This window comes from Microcaecilia unicolor, chromosome 1, assembly GCF_901765095.1.
Source record: "Microcaecilia unicolor chromosome 1, aMicUni1.1, whole genome shotgun sequence".
NCBI lineage: Eukaryota > Metazoa > Chordata > Amphibia > Gymnophiona > Siphonopidae > Microcaecilia > Microcaecilia unicolor.
The window spans coordinates 207,983,550-207,998,414 of NC_044031.1; positions in this window are offsets into that span (position 1 = coordinate 207,983,550).

Below are 14,865 nucleotides of genomic sequence, written 5' to 3' on the forward strand. Positions count from 1 at the left end.
ACAGGGGTGGGGGGAAGGGGACAGGTGCTGGACCTAGAAGGATAGGAGGACAGGAGAGATGCTAGACTATGGGTGAGGGAAGTGGGAAGAGAAGAGAAAGATGGTGGACCATAGGAGGAGGAGGAGTAGAAGGGAGTGAGTAAGGGAAAGGAAGAGATGCTTGACCCACAGGAGTTACAGCTACACAAACCCTGATGGCTTGCTCCTTCCTGATTGCATAGGCAGTAAACCACACTTAGCAGGCTTTCACTTCTGGTGTGCAGTTTGCTGCCTATACAACCTGGGAAGGTGCATGGTGTTAGGGATTTGTGTTGCCATGTCTCCTGGCACGATACGGAGGAAAGGGAGAAACAAAAGACAGGGAACTGCTGGACCATAAGGAGGATGTGGGAGAGGGGACAGGGAATTGCTGGACCATAGGGGTGGAAGGGACAGGAAGAGGGGAAAGGGAAATGCTAGACCATAGTGGCAAAGGAACGAGAGAGGGGTTGGGGGCAAGGAAATACTGGGCTACAAGGGTGTAAGAAGGGAGAGGGAAGGGAAATATTGGCATGGTAGAACGAACAATGTGGGGAAAGACCATGATGGTTCTCAATGAGAGATGAGTGAGAGGATGGTAAAATACAAAGGGCAGAATTGTATAAAGAGTCATGGGCGAAAGAGAAGGGAATATGAGGCCAGGGAAGGAATAAGACAGGAGAGGTGGGGGGGGGGGGGGGGGGGAGAGGAGAAGATGGAAAGTTGATAGGTACTGGTATGTGAAATATAGGTAGAGGACTGAAGAGTGAGAAGGTGGAATTTGAAGGAAGAGACAGAAAACAGAGAAAGAGGAAATATGTCAGAGACAGATATAGTAAGGGACTAGAAGAATATAAGAGGAAAGTGGAGAAAGAACAAATGGACTGCACCCACTGGGAAAAGAGCAGAAGACAGACAGGGTAAACAGAAAAGAAAAAAACTGGGACCAATAAGCTTGAAAAAATAAAATACCCAGACAACAAAGGTAGAAAAAAGTGTTTTATTTTGAATTTATTTAATGGAATATGTTAGCTTTGGGAAATGTGCATCACAGATGTCTTTGTAATTTTGTTTTGTTCAGTACAAGAGGAAATTCATTTCTGTTTTCATTTCTCCTAGGTTGTGGAACATAGCTAGTATGAATTATTCCTAATTCAATTTTTATCTTTATATTTCTAATTTGTGATCCCTTGTTCTGTATTTGGTGTGTGACCAAAGTGTTGTATTCTGTGGGCAAGTAGTTTCTGCATACAACTCTTTAGCAGTCCCACTTGTTCTGTTTTACCAGTAGTTGATGTATTGGTGTTGTAGGACCGTGTGTAATATTTGTAGTGCTGCCTGTTAAGTAGGATTCTTGTTTAAACCAGTGCTACTGTTCTATAGCAGATTTGCTACATGTATGTTGAGTTAAGATTTTTTTCAGGTTTTGTGTTGTTTCACAATGTGCCTGGTAAAGAAGAGTTTATTTTGCTATTATTGAGATGATGTGAGAATCAGAATTTTTAACAAAATGTTTGCATGGTAACATCCATGGAGAAATGTGCTAGTTATGATCTCCACCTGTTGTCGTGAGGGAGATAAGGTTTTTGTGGACGCAGAGCATGTTTATATTTAATATATAAGAACTGACGTACTGTATCAGACCAAGGTCCATGACAATCATGTATGCAGTGTGCGATGGATGCAAGCATCATCCATCATGCGTTTCCTGACTGAAAAAAAGTTTGAGAACTACTGGCCTAGGTATTACTATGGAGTCGCATGGGGAGTTGCATAACACACGATCCAGCAGTTCTCCTTCTTTCCCTTGTCCTGCACAGTTCTATATCTCTCTTGACCTTTTCTCCTCCTGTGGTCCGCCAATGTCTCTGTGCCTGCTGGCAGTGTCAATAAGTAAAGCAAACTGCCTCTGGCTAATCCCACAAGCGTTCCCACTGCTGTGTCACACCTAAGCTGACATAGGAAGTCGTGACAGAGGAGGCAGGACATAGCAAATGTTTGTGGGGCCAATTGGTGGTAGTTTGCTTTACTTGCTGTGCTACTGGTAGCCATAGGAACACTGGAGGACTGGTGAGGAGAAGAAAGGATGATAGAGATATCAGACCTTGGGGGGGGGGGGGGGACAGATGCCAGATTGTGAGTAAGGGAAGGGAGAATGAGAAATACCAGAATGCAGGGAAGGGGGAGAGGGACAGAGATGGGGGTTTAGATTCATGGGTGGGGAGATGCTGTATATGAAAGATAGGGACACAGAGGGAATGATGGTGGGCATGGAGTGAGAAAAAATGTCAACTGGAGAGGAGATCTAGAAACAAAAGTTGAATGGCACTCGGAGGGAGAGGAGGTAGAGTAGCAGATGGATAGCACTTCAGGAGGGGAAGAAGGGGAACAGAACAGAAGATGAATAGAACTAGGGGTAGGGAGAAGGGAAACAGAGCAGAAGATGGATGGGACCAGGGGGCAGGGGGAGAAGGAAAACAGAGCAGAAGATGACTGGGACTCGGTGATCAAATGAGGGTTGAGGAACAGGGAATTATAGATAGAAAAGATGGAGTGGGAATATTGAGGAGATAGGGAGTACTTGGCAATTGGTAGTTATGAATAGGGATATGTTGATGGGTTGGGAGAATGAGTGAGAGTGTGAAATGAGAGATAAGAGAAGAGGGGCAAGAAAAGGGGATATGAAATTTGGGGAATGGCTGAGACAGAATATGAATGACCTGGAAGACTGGAGAGGATGAGAAGCAATGAAAATGGATGGGAATACTGGGGCGGGGTATGAGTCTCTGACATGGTTTAGTGAGGGTGGAAATAAGGATAAAAAGATGGTGAAAGAGAGGCAATAGGACATGAGGTATAGGGTAAGAGACAGAAGAATGGTCTGGAGGTAAAGGAAGAAAAGAGACAGGGATGGAGCTGGAGTTGGTGAAAAGATAGGAGGCAGTGGAGGGTAGATGAAGGTTTAGAGGATGTATTTAGATGATGGGGGGCAATGGGAATGTTGGAGAGATAAGAAGAAGAAGATAGGAAAAGCCAATAGGTAGATGAGAAATGAAAAAGAGACTAAAGGGTGAGAGAAAGGGAGAATGAGAGTAAAATCCAATGGGTGGATATACTGTAAATGCAGAGAACAGAAAAAGGTGTGTGGTGGGGGGGACATAAAAGGAAAGATCAGTGCTAGAGAGATGTAGAGAAGGAAATGAGGAAGACAAGAGATGAGAGAAGAAATGGAAAGGCCAACCTGGAAAAGAATTTGGGAGAAGACTGACACATGGAAAGTGGAAAAGAGACTGGGACCAGCATAATTAGAAAAATAAAATTCCCAGACAACAAAGGTAGAAGATACATTTTTGTTTTAATACTTTAAGGACTGAGATGTGCCTGCTTTGTAAAATGTACATTTTTTAATTTTTTTTTATTTTGGAAAGTACAGGGGACAATACATTTCTGTTTCCCTTTTACCAATATTGCCCTGCTTATAGAGTCTGGATTTCTTGGGTGGAGGGGGAAGGAGTCCTCCATTTCAGATTTGTCTGCATGTTTTTTCTGGTCCCCTATTTTGTATGAGGTGAGGGAGGGTCTGTCCATATTCTACATGTGCAGCTGAGGTGAAGGATTCTGCTAGTGTGTGGTGTCTCTAAGAATCTGTAATAGTCCAGATTGTTCCAGTTTCCCAGTAGCAGGTATATCGGTGCTCTAGAGCCCAGTGTAATATTTATAGTACTAGCTTTTCATAGGTGGATTAGGACTGCTATGGTGTGGTAAGTTTTCTGTATAGGTTTTAGTGTCTTTTTGCAGGGTTTTCTGTTATTTCATAAACTGTCTGGCCCTATTTGAAAGTAGGCTCTGGGGGAAGGGTTGCCTTTGGTGACCCTTGTCATCAAAAATCAAAATGCTCAGGAGTAATGGGCTCCACATCCTATAGAGTCACACACAAACAAAAGCCCATCTGATTTAAACAAAGTGTGTACCAGTGGAAGGCATGTTCTTCAGGTGATGGTCACAATTTGAATAATTTTACTTGCAGTTAAGAAGACAGGCTACCTGCTCTGGCCTGTGCTGGGGGCTGTGCTACCTCCTGCCTCCTGATGTAACTTCCAGTTTCCTTGTAGGTGGAATGCAGTAGAGGCAGCCTGTGTTAATCATTGCCAGCCATAGTCACTGCACCTGAGGGACAATATCAGCACTGCCGCCTGTCCGATGGGAAATATAACACATACGAATAAACTGAAAATTATAGACATGCTATTTTTCACTAGCAAGGATAGAAAGCTGAGATGCTCTATATTTTTTTTTTTGGGTGGGGGGTAACATGTACACTAATACCATGTACATCAGAGATCAGAGAGATTGCATTTGATTACTTCCCTTTACAAATATAAGCTCAAATACAGTTACATTCAGATTTCTCTGCTGCAAGCGCTTTACATGGTTTTTGTTCATCCGTGTTAACATTATTGCATAGATCATCAAATGGCACGCTAGTATGCATATTATATTTTTTGTGATGTGCTTGTGAAAAAATCTTTAGAGCAAGTTATTTTCTATAGCCTGGATATGTAACCTGAAGGAGTTATAGAATGCATTTGAACTTGAATATGAAAGCCATAATAATCAGCCTCAAGGCGTCAAATGTGATAATATTTGTCGAAGGACAGAAATGAAATCAAGAAGTATAAATGCTTAGATAATTATGGAACATATTTGGCAGAAGTGAAAACAATTGGGAAATTAAAATGGGTACTTTGACCTGGAAGATAAAGAGGGGCATAATCGAACGGAAACGCCTATCTCCATGGGCGTTTATCTCCGAGAACGGGTCCGTGAAGGGGCGGGACGAACCGAATTTTCCAAAAAAATGGACGTTTTTGAGCTGGGCATTTGTTTTTTTTAGCGATAATGGAAACTAAAAACGCCCAGCTCAAAAACGTCCTAATCTGAGCCATTTGGTCATGGGAGGGGCCAGGATTGGTAGTACACTGGCCCCCCTGATATGCCAGGACACCAACTGGGCACCCTAGGTCAGTGTGGTGGACTTCAGAAAAAGCTCCCACATGCATAGCTCCCTTAACACGGGTGCTGAGCTCCCAACCCCCCTCCCCCAAAACCCACTACCCACAAATGTACAACACTACCATAGCTCTTAGGGGTGAAGGGGGCACCTACATGTGGGTACAGTGGGTTTTGGAGGCCTCCCATTTACCAGCACAAGTGTTACAGGTGGGGGGGGGGGATGGGCCTGGGGCCACCTGGCTGAAGTGCACTGCGGTACCCACTAAAAGTGCTCCAGGGACCTGCATACACGCAGGCCACTAGGACTGGTTGCTGCTATATAACATTGGCACACCAGTTGACACCTGAAGACTAATCTCTCCGAAAACGTCCTTTATTGGAATAACCGCCTTTACTCACAGTTAACTGCAGATCAGAGGTTGTGCCCCACTGGCAAAGAGTCTCCCTGGTACTGAGATGAGCAGTAGGTCAGAGCTGGCAGAATGCTGTACAATGCCCTCTTTCAGCCACATTCAAGGGAAGAACTAAGTTGTTTAACGTGGCTAACACAGGAAAGGGAACTAAAACTGGCTTACAAAAATGGCCACTACCGCATGGACTACAACAGGAAACACAACAGGGTTGTGACCCAATAGGCAGGGGGGAAAGCACCATGGGAGAAGAGCCTACCAACTACCAACATCGTGAGACTGTAACACAAGGTAATGAAATCACGGAGCCCAATACCCTACACCCACCACAATGCAATGCTAATGTGACCCTGTAGTGCACCCGAGAGCCACATCTGACCCAGGGAAAGGCTGTGACAGGATTGAACACATTCTGCTGTCATGGAGGTGGGTACGGCATTTGAGGCTGGCATAGAGGCTGGAAAAAAAGTTTGTAAAGTGAGGTTTTTTTGGTGGGAGAGGGTTAGTGACCACTAGGGGAGTCCGGGGAGGTCATCCCCGATTCCCTCCAGTGGTCATCTGGGCAGTTGGAGCACTTTTTTGGGACTTGTTCATGAAAAAAAAGGGTCCAAAAAAAGTGATCCAAAATCGCGGTAAAAACGCCTTTTTTTTCGATTATCAGCTAAAGACGCCCATCTCTCCTCGGCTGATAACCACGCCCCAGTTCCGCCTACACCACGCCTCCGACACGCCCCCGTCAACTTTATTCGTTTCCGCGACGGAGTGCAGTTGGAAACGCCCAAAATCGGCTTTCGATTATACCAATTTGGGCGCCTTTGCGAGACAAACGTCTATCTCCCGATTTAGGTCACACTATAGGCGTTTTTCTCTTTCGAAAATAAGCTGGAAAGTATCACAGGTACTCTTTTGCACTTTCTGAGTATTTTATTTGGGTAATCTCTCAACTGCTTTGCAAGACTGTATATCTGAACATGCCAGCCAGGCCCGTGCCAAGGGTCTGTGCTGCCCCCCCGCAGATGAACAGTTGGCGCCCCCCCCGCAGATGAACAGTTGGCGCGCGTGCACCCCCCCCGAAGATGATCGCGGCGCGCCCTGGGGGCCTTTAAATCTTTTACTTGCAGTCGCAGCAGCGTCTGTGAAAGTGGAGCGCTGCCGACGTCTCCCTTCCCTTCGCGCTGTTGGTTCCCTCAGTGTCCCGCCTTCTTCTGACGTCAGAAGAAGGTGGGACACTGAGGGAACCAACAGCGCGAAGGGAAGGGAGACGTCGGCAGCGCTCCACTTTCACAGACGCTGCTGCGACTGCAAGTAAAAGATTTAAAGGCCTCGGCGGCGCGGGGCGAGGGTAAGCACCGCGGCGGCGCCCTCCAGAGGTGGGCGCCCTCCTGCGGTGCTTACCCCGCTTACCGCATCAGCACGGCCCTGATGCCAGCAAGTGTGATTGTGCATATTGACAGTGCAGTGCACATGTTCATCTGATGTTATCATTATTGTATCTTGTCTTGTGTGCTTGGCTCCTGATGTTTTCTTGTTGGGTACGATGGGTTATTGTACTGGCACTTGCACACAAAAATTGAAGGTCCAATATGAGTATTAAGAAAACTCAGTTGAAACCTACAGATGAGGCTAGTTCATGCTTCTTTAAAACAAATATTTTTCCAATTTTTGTGCCTTTCTTTTTGGGGTGGGGGGGGGGGGAATTCATTTTCTTTAACTATGCATTATCCCCTGAATGCTATACACCTAGAGATTTGTACCAAAATCCAGGCATATTCTATAATTACGTGCGTAACTTAATTGGCTCAACAAGCTAATCAGCATTTTTAACAATAATGAGCACTAATTGGCAATAATTAGAATTTACACGCACAACTTGCTAGGAGTATATTTTAATGAACTGTGCCTAAGTTCCAATATGCACAGTTCAAAAGGGGCATTGCTAAGGTGGAGAAATGGGCATTTATGCGCATTGATAAAGGCCCTTTTATTAAGCCATATAAGCACCTATGCGTTCCCAATGCGCATCAATTCAGAGTTATCAATGGCTATTGTGTGGCCCGGACGATAATTTCATTTTTTTTTAATTGATTTTTTTTCATTTAACAAGCATATACTTGTCAACAGCAATACAGCCAAAAATGATACAGTAATTAAAGTTGAAAAAGAAAAAAAAATTAGAAAGAAAAAGATCCTAAGAAAATCTTAAGTATCATTACCAATATCAAAAAATCTAATTTTCCTTTCTTAGACCCCTATAGCGGGGGGCGATCCATATTAGGGAAATTTATTCAAAGAAAAAAATACAATAGGAATTAGGCGGACCTCTCAAAATTCATTTACATAACGTCAACTTAATTATTTTGACTCCAGAAACAATTTTAACTGTTCAGGAGAATAGAAAGTGTATTTTGTCTGACCCAATTTTATAAGACATTTACAGGGATATGCTAGGAGGAAAGATCCCCCTATTTCACTTGTCCTTGATCTCAATGCTAAAAATGCTTTTCTCCTCTGTTGAGTCATTTTTTACGCGCATCCGCCTATGCGTGCTGGAAAATAATTTTTATTTTCCGTCATGCAGCAGAAACCAGGCGGTAATCGTCATTCTGCACACATATACCATTACCACCCTGTTAACATGTGAGACCTTACCGCTGAGTCAATGGATGGCAATAAGGTCTCAGGCCCAAAATGGACACGCACCAATTTTTATTTTGCCGCACGTCTATTTTCAGCCAAAAAAAGGCCTTTTTTGCAGGTGTGCTGAAAAATGGACCTGCGCACGTCCAATACACGCGTCTACACCAGCGCAGGTCATTTTCAGTGCACCTTAGTAAAAGGACCCCATAGAATCTGGACCAATATGTGTGCCCAAACTTTCTTAAGTATGTAATCAATTGTATGTGCATTAATTCACAGTTATGCATGCTCACAAATGCACACCCCTACCCAATATATGCAAAGTTATTTTTTGTGTATCCATTGTGGATATCCTGAAATCTCAATCTGGTATGCAGTCACCAAGGCAGCTTTTGAAGCCCTGATGTAAAGCAAATATTTACACAGTCAAACATGATAATGGAATTCAGTGTTACAATGACCATTGCATCAGTATATCCATAGTTTAAACTACAGCTTAACCAAAAGTTCATGAGCTCAAGATTAAAGTATTTTGTTTAGAATTAATCACAAAATCTGTCATCCTGCTTATTACTTGTTCTCTTTAAGAAAGTAATGAATAAATAGTGTATCTGCAAACAGAAGTTACGCTGACCGAATATTACTGAAACTCTTTTCTTCAATGTGTTCTGTCTGCTTTTACAGAATAATATTATAGTGAGGTGCTGAAGGAAGCATATCAGGTACACATGGAGACAAACAACTGCTTCCACTTCACTGCAAAGATCAGGGTCCACACTACCACAGGTGTGAAAATTTTATTTAGGGGCTGTTTTACTAAAGGGCGTTAAGGACTTATCCCCTATTCTATAAAATAGTGCGCCCGACTTTGCGACTGGCATGCAATGTTGCATACATGACTTATAGAATAATCAGTCATGCTTGTAACTTAGGGACCTTTTTATGAAAAGTTATCATGCACTAATGGATATTAGCACACACTAAGGGGTCCTTTTTCCAAGTTGTGGGAAAAAGGGCCTGAGGGGGGGCATTTTTACTGTGTGCTGGGGCCCTTTTTACTGCAGCGGGAAAAAAGCTCCAACAACAAAATGGCCATGTGGTAAGAAAACTCTTACTGTGTGGCCATGCGGCAGGAAGCCCTTACCGCCACCAATTGAGGTGGCAGTAAGGGCTCCCATGGTAACACAGCGGTAACCAGGCAGCGTGCAGCGATGCTCGATTACCACTGGGTTACCACCACGATGGCATGCACTCGACCTGGAACTACTGCCAGCAGCTGCTTTGGGCTGGAAATAGTCCAGAATACCGAGTGGTAAGCCTGCATTGGGCTTACCACAGCTCTGTAAAATGCCTCCCCCCCCCCCCCCCCCCCCCCCCCAATGCTGTGCATCCTATTTTATACCTATGAGCCATGTGGAACTTAGTGCATGCTAAGCTTTTGTGCCATATGCCTTATGGAGTCTTTTATTCCTATGGGCCCTGCCACAGATAACTCGAGCTAACCTTTAATGAAAGACCCCCTTAATTAGCTAACAAGCTGCTAATTGATGTTTACATAGTAACATAGTAGATGACGCAGAAAAAGACCTGCACGGTCCATCCAGTCTGCCCAACAAGATAAACTCATATGTGCTACTTTTTGTGTATACCTTGATTTGTACCTGTCCTCTTCAGGGCACAGACTGTATAAGTCTGCCCAGCACTATCCCCGCCTCCCAACCACCAGCCCCGCCTCCCATTGGTGTTAATTGTTGCTAATTGGCAGTAATTGGCAGTTATGCATGTAGCTGCCCCTAGGTATTCTATATTCCATATATTCCTCTACTCCCATTCTGTTCAGATTGTTTACCATCTTCTATGCAGATCCACAGCCTTAATGAAGTCCACATGGGCTAGACTGCATTAGCATGCCTTGAAAAATGTAGTGCACACTAAATCAATTTAACATTCATTAACATATGTTAGGTCAATTTTCACATGCTAAAAACTTCTAAAACATGTAAAAAAAATTATTAACAAATGTGTGAAACAAACCTCAAATCTTCCAAAAAATCAGGGAGAGAGCCCAAATGAACTAAAAACATTCTTTTCTTTTTAGTGGTTTCCATAGTTATGTATGTGCACTGTAAAAGTTAGACTAATATATCTGCAGCTGCCTCCCTTCCTGTTCCCAGTTTTGTATAGCAGGATTATATTTCACCTTTCTCCAGTCTACTGGAACCTGGTCATCCTCGGATAAATCCAGGTGTATGTAAATCCAGGTGTATGGGGTATGGTCATCACATTCTCAAACTCTTTTCATCTCTTGCTATGAACTCCATTATATCCCGTTTTCTTATCCACCCTTTTATTTGTTGTTGTTATATAAGGTCTTTAGGAATCTCTTCGGTAAAAGTGTTTTCTACTTATTTCATATTTGATAATGCCTATCCTTGAGTTAGATCTATCACTTTCTGCTTCCTCTACAAATACTAAGCAAAAAGAACTTATATAGGACTTTTGCCTTCTGCTGGTTCGCCTTCTTGCAGATTTCACTAGGTTCTGTTAGCTTACCTAGTCACATTTTTTTGTTGTCTCTCCCTGGTACATCTAAAAACGTTGCATTCACTTATTCTATTGATTGGGCAAGTTTCTTCTCTGTCCATGTCCTTGATAACCTAACAGGGATTCTTGCCTGTGTTTTATCGATAATGCTGTGTGTCTTTCTGTGACTTAGATTATTTTTGTTCATTTGCTTTGTTTTGTGTGTTTTTTTTTATGATAATCTCCTTGTTCTTACCACATTTCTCCCCTTGTTGAATAGCTTTACAGAAATCTGCTCAGTTCTCCAATGTATTTCTCTGTAACATTTTAGTTACTGATTTACTGATAGGACCTCTTCAGTACTGTCATTCATCATTAAGTCCTCCCTACTTGTCCAAGACCTTAGTCAGTCAATACAGTAGTTCAGTTTAATACTGAACCACATAATTACTAGGCCCTCAATTTTCTCTTATGAGGTCAGTGACTTTGTCCATATGTCAACAACAGATTCACTATAATCTCCCACTGAGATTGCTCTTCCAATAGTTGGATTTGAGATTTGACCCTGCTACAGAGGTGGTGTCAGTACCTCAGAGAAGGATCTAGATGCCACAGAGGTGGTATACTAGATGAGACCAGGAGTATCTGGAACATCTACAGCTAGGAGTAGGACTTTGCCATTTGCCCTTCTTGGTCTTTCTATTGCATATTCAGTAAAGTGGTAGCTGTGTTCCACTTTTAAAGGTAAAAAATAGAAATAAAAGAAAACAAAGAAAAGAAAAGAAGATGATACTTTTGTATTGGACTAACTCGATACATTTTTTGATTAGCTTTCAAAGGCAACACCTTCTTCTTCAGATCAGAAATAAGCAAGTCTTGACAAATATCAGAATATATAAGTGAAACACAAAAGCATTTCAATGATAGTCTCACATGAAGAGGGTGGGTGGGTTCGGAGATGGATGGGTGATAAGAGGGTGACAAAGCAGTATAATTTTATCATTTATAATGTGATAAAAAAAAACCCAGATCATTGTTAAGTCCTGTCTGGTGGGTGTCAAAATATTTTAACATTTTGACTTCAAAGGTCTTATGTTCCTGGACTATCTTAAAATTTCCTTTAAGTATTAACAAAAAGGCTGCAACCCCCAAATAATCATCAAGAATATTACCTCTTCCCTTAAAACACTCAGACAAAACCTATTGCAGTACAAAGAAAAGACAACCAGAGTCCCCCTTGCAGTGACATACAATTCAGAGCTGGAAAACCTAAGAAGAAACATAAAAGATTTACAGCCACTATTCCAGGAGGATGAACTACTGAAAGATAATCCCAGCTCCAACAGTGCTGACCTTCCGATAACCACCTAATTTGAAACAAAAGTTAGCAAAGCTTCCAATACAACCCCAAAAAGAAGAGGATAGCCCAAGTCTCTGCAATATACCAAGCTGCAAACTCTGCCAACACATTTCACAGGATCCCACAGTCACTCACATGGGAAAAATATTCAGCATAAGGAGATTCTTCACTTGTTCAGCTTCAAATGTGGTATATATAATTCAGTGCAAAAAGTGTGAAGACGTATACTATACTGGTGAGAAAAGTCAGATGCTAAAGATGAGAATCAATTTATACAGACATAATATTAAACATCACTATCCTGCTTATTTTCGAAGGAGATTGCCGGCCATCTTGCGACACAAATCGGGAGATGGCCGGCCATCTCCTAAACCCAGCCAAATCGGTATAATCAAAAGCCGATTTTGGCCGGCTCCAACTGCTTTCTGTCGCAGAGCCGGCGAAAGTTCAAGGAGGTATGTCGGCAGGGTAGCGAAGGCGGGGCGGTATGGGGGCGTGGTTACGCCCGATAATGGAAAAAACAAAGCCGGCCCTGACAAGCATTTGGCCGGCTTCACTTGGTCCCTTTTTTTTCATGACCAAGCCTCAAAAAGGTGCCTCACCTGACCAGATGACCACCGGAGGGAATCAGGGATCACCTCCCCTTACTCCCCCAGTGGTCACCAATCCCCTCCCACCCAAAAAAAAAATTATTATTTTGCCAGCCTCTATGCCAGCCTCAAATGTCATACCCAGCTCCCTGACAGCAGTATGCAGGTCCCTGGAGCAGTTTTTAGTGGGTGCAGTGCACTTCAGGCAGGTGGACCCAGGCCCATCCCCCCCACCTGTTACACTTGTGGTGGTAAATGTTGAGCCCTCCAAACACCCCCCCAAAACCCACTGTACCCACATGTAGGTGCCCCACTTCATCCCTAAAGGCTATGGTAGTGGTGTCGAGTTGTGGGGAGTGGGTTTTGGGGGGGGATTTAGGGGGCTCAGCACACAAGGTAAGGGTGCAATGCACCTGGGAGCAATTTTTGAAGTCCACTGCAGTGCCCCCTAGGGTGCCCGGTTGGTGTCCTGGCATGTGAGGGGGACCAGTGCACTACAAATGCTGGCTCCTCCCACAACCAAAGGTCTTGCATTTGGCTGGGTTTGAGATGGCTGGGTCCAGTTTTCATTATGGCCGAAAACCGAAGCCGGCCATCTCTAAATCTGGCGATCTCAACATTTGACCTAAATGTTGAGATTTGGCCAGCCCCAACCATATTATTGAAAGAAAAGATGGCCGGCCATCTTTTTCGATAATACGGTTGGCTCCACTCCTTTACGGAGCCAGCCCTAGAGATGGCCGGCCCCATTCAAATATGCCCCTCCACGCCAACCAGGATGTCACCTCTGTGGGACAACACTTTACAAAATCAGTACACTGCATCAATGATTTTATGGTGAGAATACTTAAAGGAAATTTTAAGACATTCCAGGAATGTTAAGCCTTTGAAGTCAAAATGATGAAATATTTTAACTCCCACCAGACATGACTTAACAAAGATCAGTTTTCTATCACTTTATAAATCATAAAATTATACTGCTCTGTCACCCTCTTATCACCCATCCATCTCCATCTCTCCCTGTCTCTCACCCACCCAGCTCTCCACTCTACCCTCTTCCTCTGAGACTCTCATTGGAATGCTTTTATATTTCACTTCTATATTCTGATATTTGTCAACATTTGCTCATTTCTGACCTGAAGGTGTTGTCTTCGACAGTGAATCAAAAATGTATTAAATTAAGCCAATAAAAAGGACATCGTCCTGCTCTGGGGCCTTCCCTCTGCCGCGCTGATGTAACTTCCTGTTTACGGAGGCGGGACGCGGAAGGCCCCAGAGCAGGAAATTGGACGTCGGTGCCACATCTGTAGAGTTGATGTCAGGCAGCGTCATAGCAAAGTGTAAGCGCCGCCGCGGGGGTGGGAGACTGAGGTGCAACAGCAGCACTGACAGCATTAAATGAAGCGCTGCGGCAGGGGTGGGAGAGGGTGAGGAAGTCAGTGGGATGCTAGCCCAGTAAGGAGAGGCTGGGAGGGGAGGGGCCTGAAGGCAACATAAGGGTGCTGGACTTGCCAGGGGCAGAGGGTTGGATGAAAGGGAGAGAGGTTTTGGATTTGCAGAGGGGAGGTTGGAGGGAAGGGGAGAGGTTTTGGATTTGCAGAGGGGAGGTTGGAGGGAAGGGAGAGGTTTTGGATTTGCAGAGGGGAGGTTGGAGGGAAGGGGAGAGGTTTTGGATTTGAAGAGGGGAGGTTGGAGGGAAGGGGAGAGGTTTTGGATTTGCAGAGGAGAGGTGGAGGGAAGGGAGAGGTTTTGGATTTGCAGAGGGGAGGTGGAGGGAAAGGGAGAGGTTTTGGATTTGCAGAGGAGAGGTTGGAGAGAAGGGGACAGGTTTTGGATTTGCAGAGGGGAAGTTGGAGGGAAGGGGAGAAGTTTTGGATTTGCAGAGGGGAGGTTGGAGGGAAGGAGAGAGGTTTTGGATTTGCAGAGGGGACACTGGAGAGGGGGGTATATGGACACAGAGGGGGGGGGGGGGAGATACCAGGCAAGGGGAAGAATAGGAACACAGAGGGGATATGCTGGGCATGGGGTGCATAGGTGCACAGAGGAATGATGATGGGTGAGGGGATATGAACATAGGGGAGATACTGGACAAGGAAATATAGGAAAACAGAGATGGGAGATGGATGATGGACATGAAGATAGAAGAAATGTCAAATAGGAGACCCTGGCAAGTGAGTTAAGAGAAGACAGAGGGAAGCAGAAACCAGAGACTGGGACCAATATGATTTGAGAAAAAAATGACCAGACAACAAAAAGGTATAAAAAATTATTTTATTTTCAATGTTGTGAATATAATATGTTGGATTTGGAATGT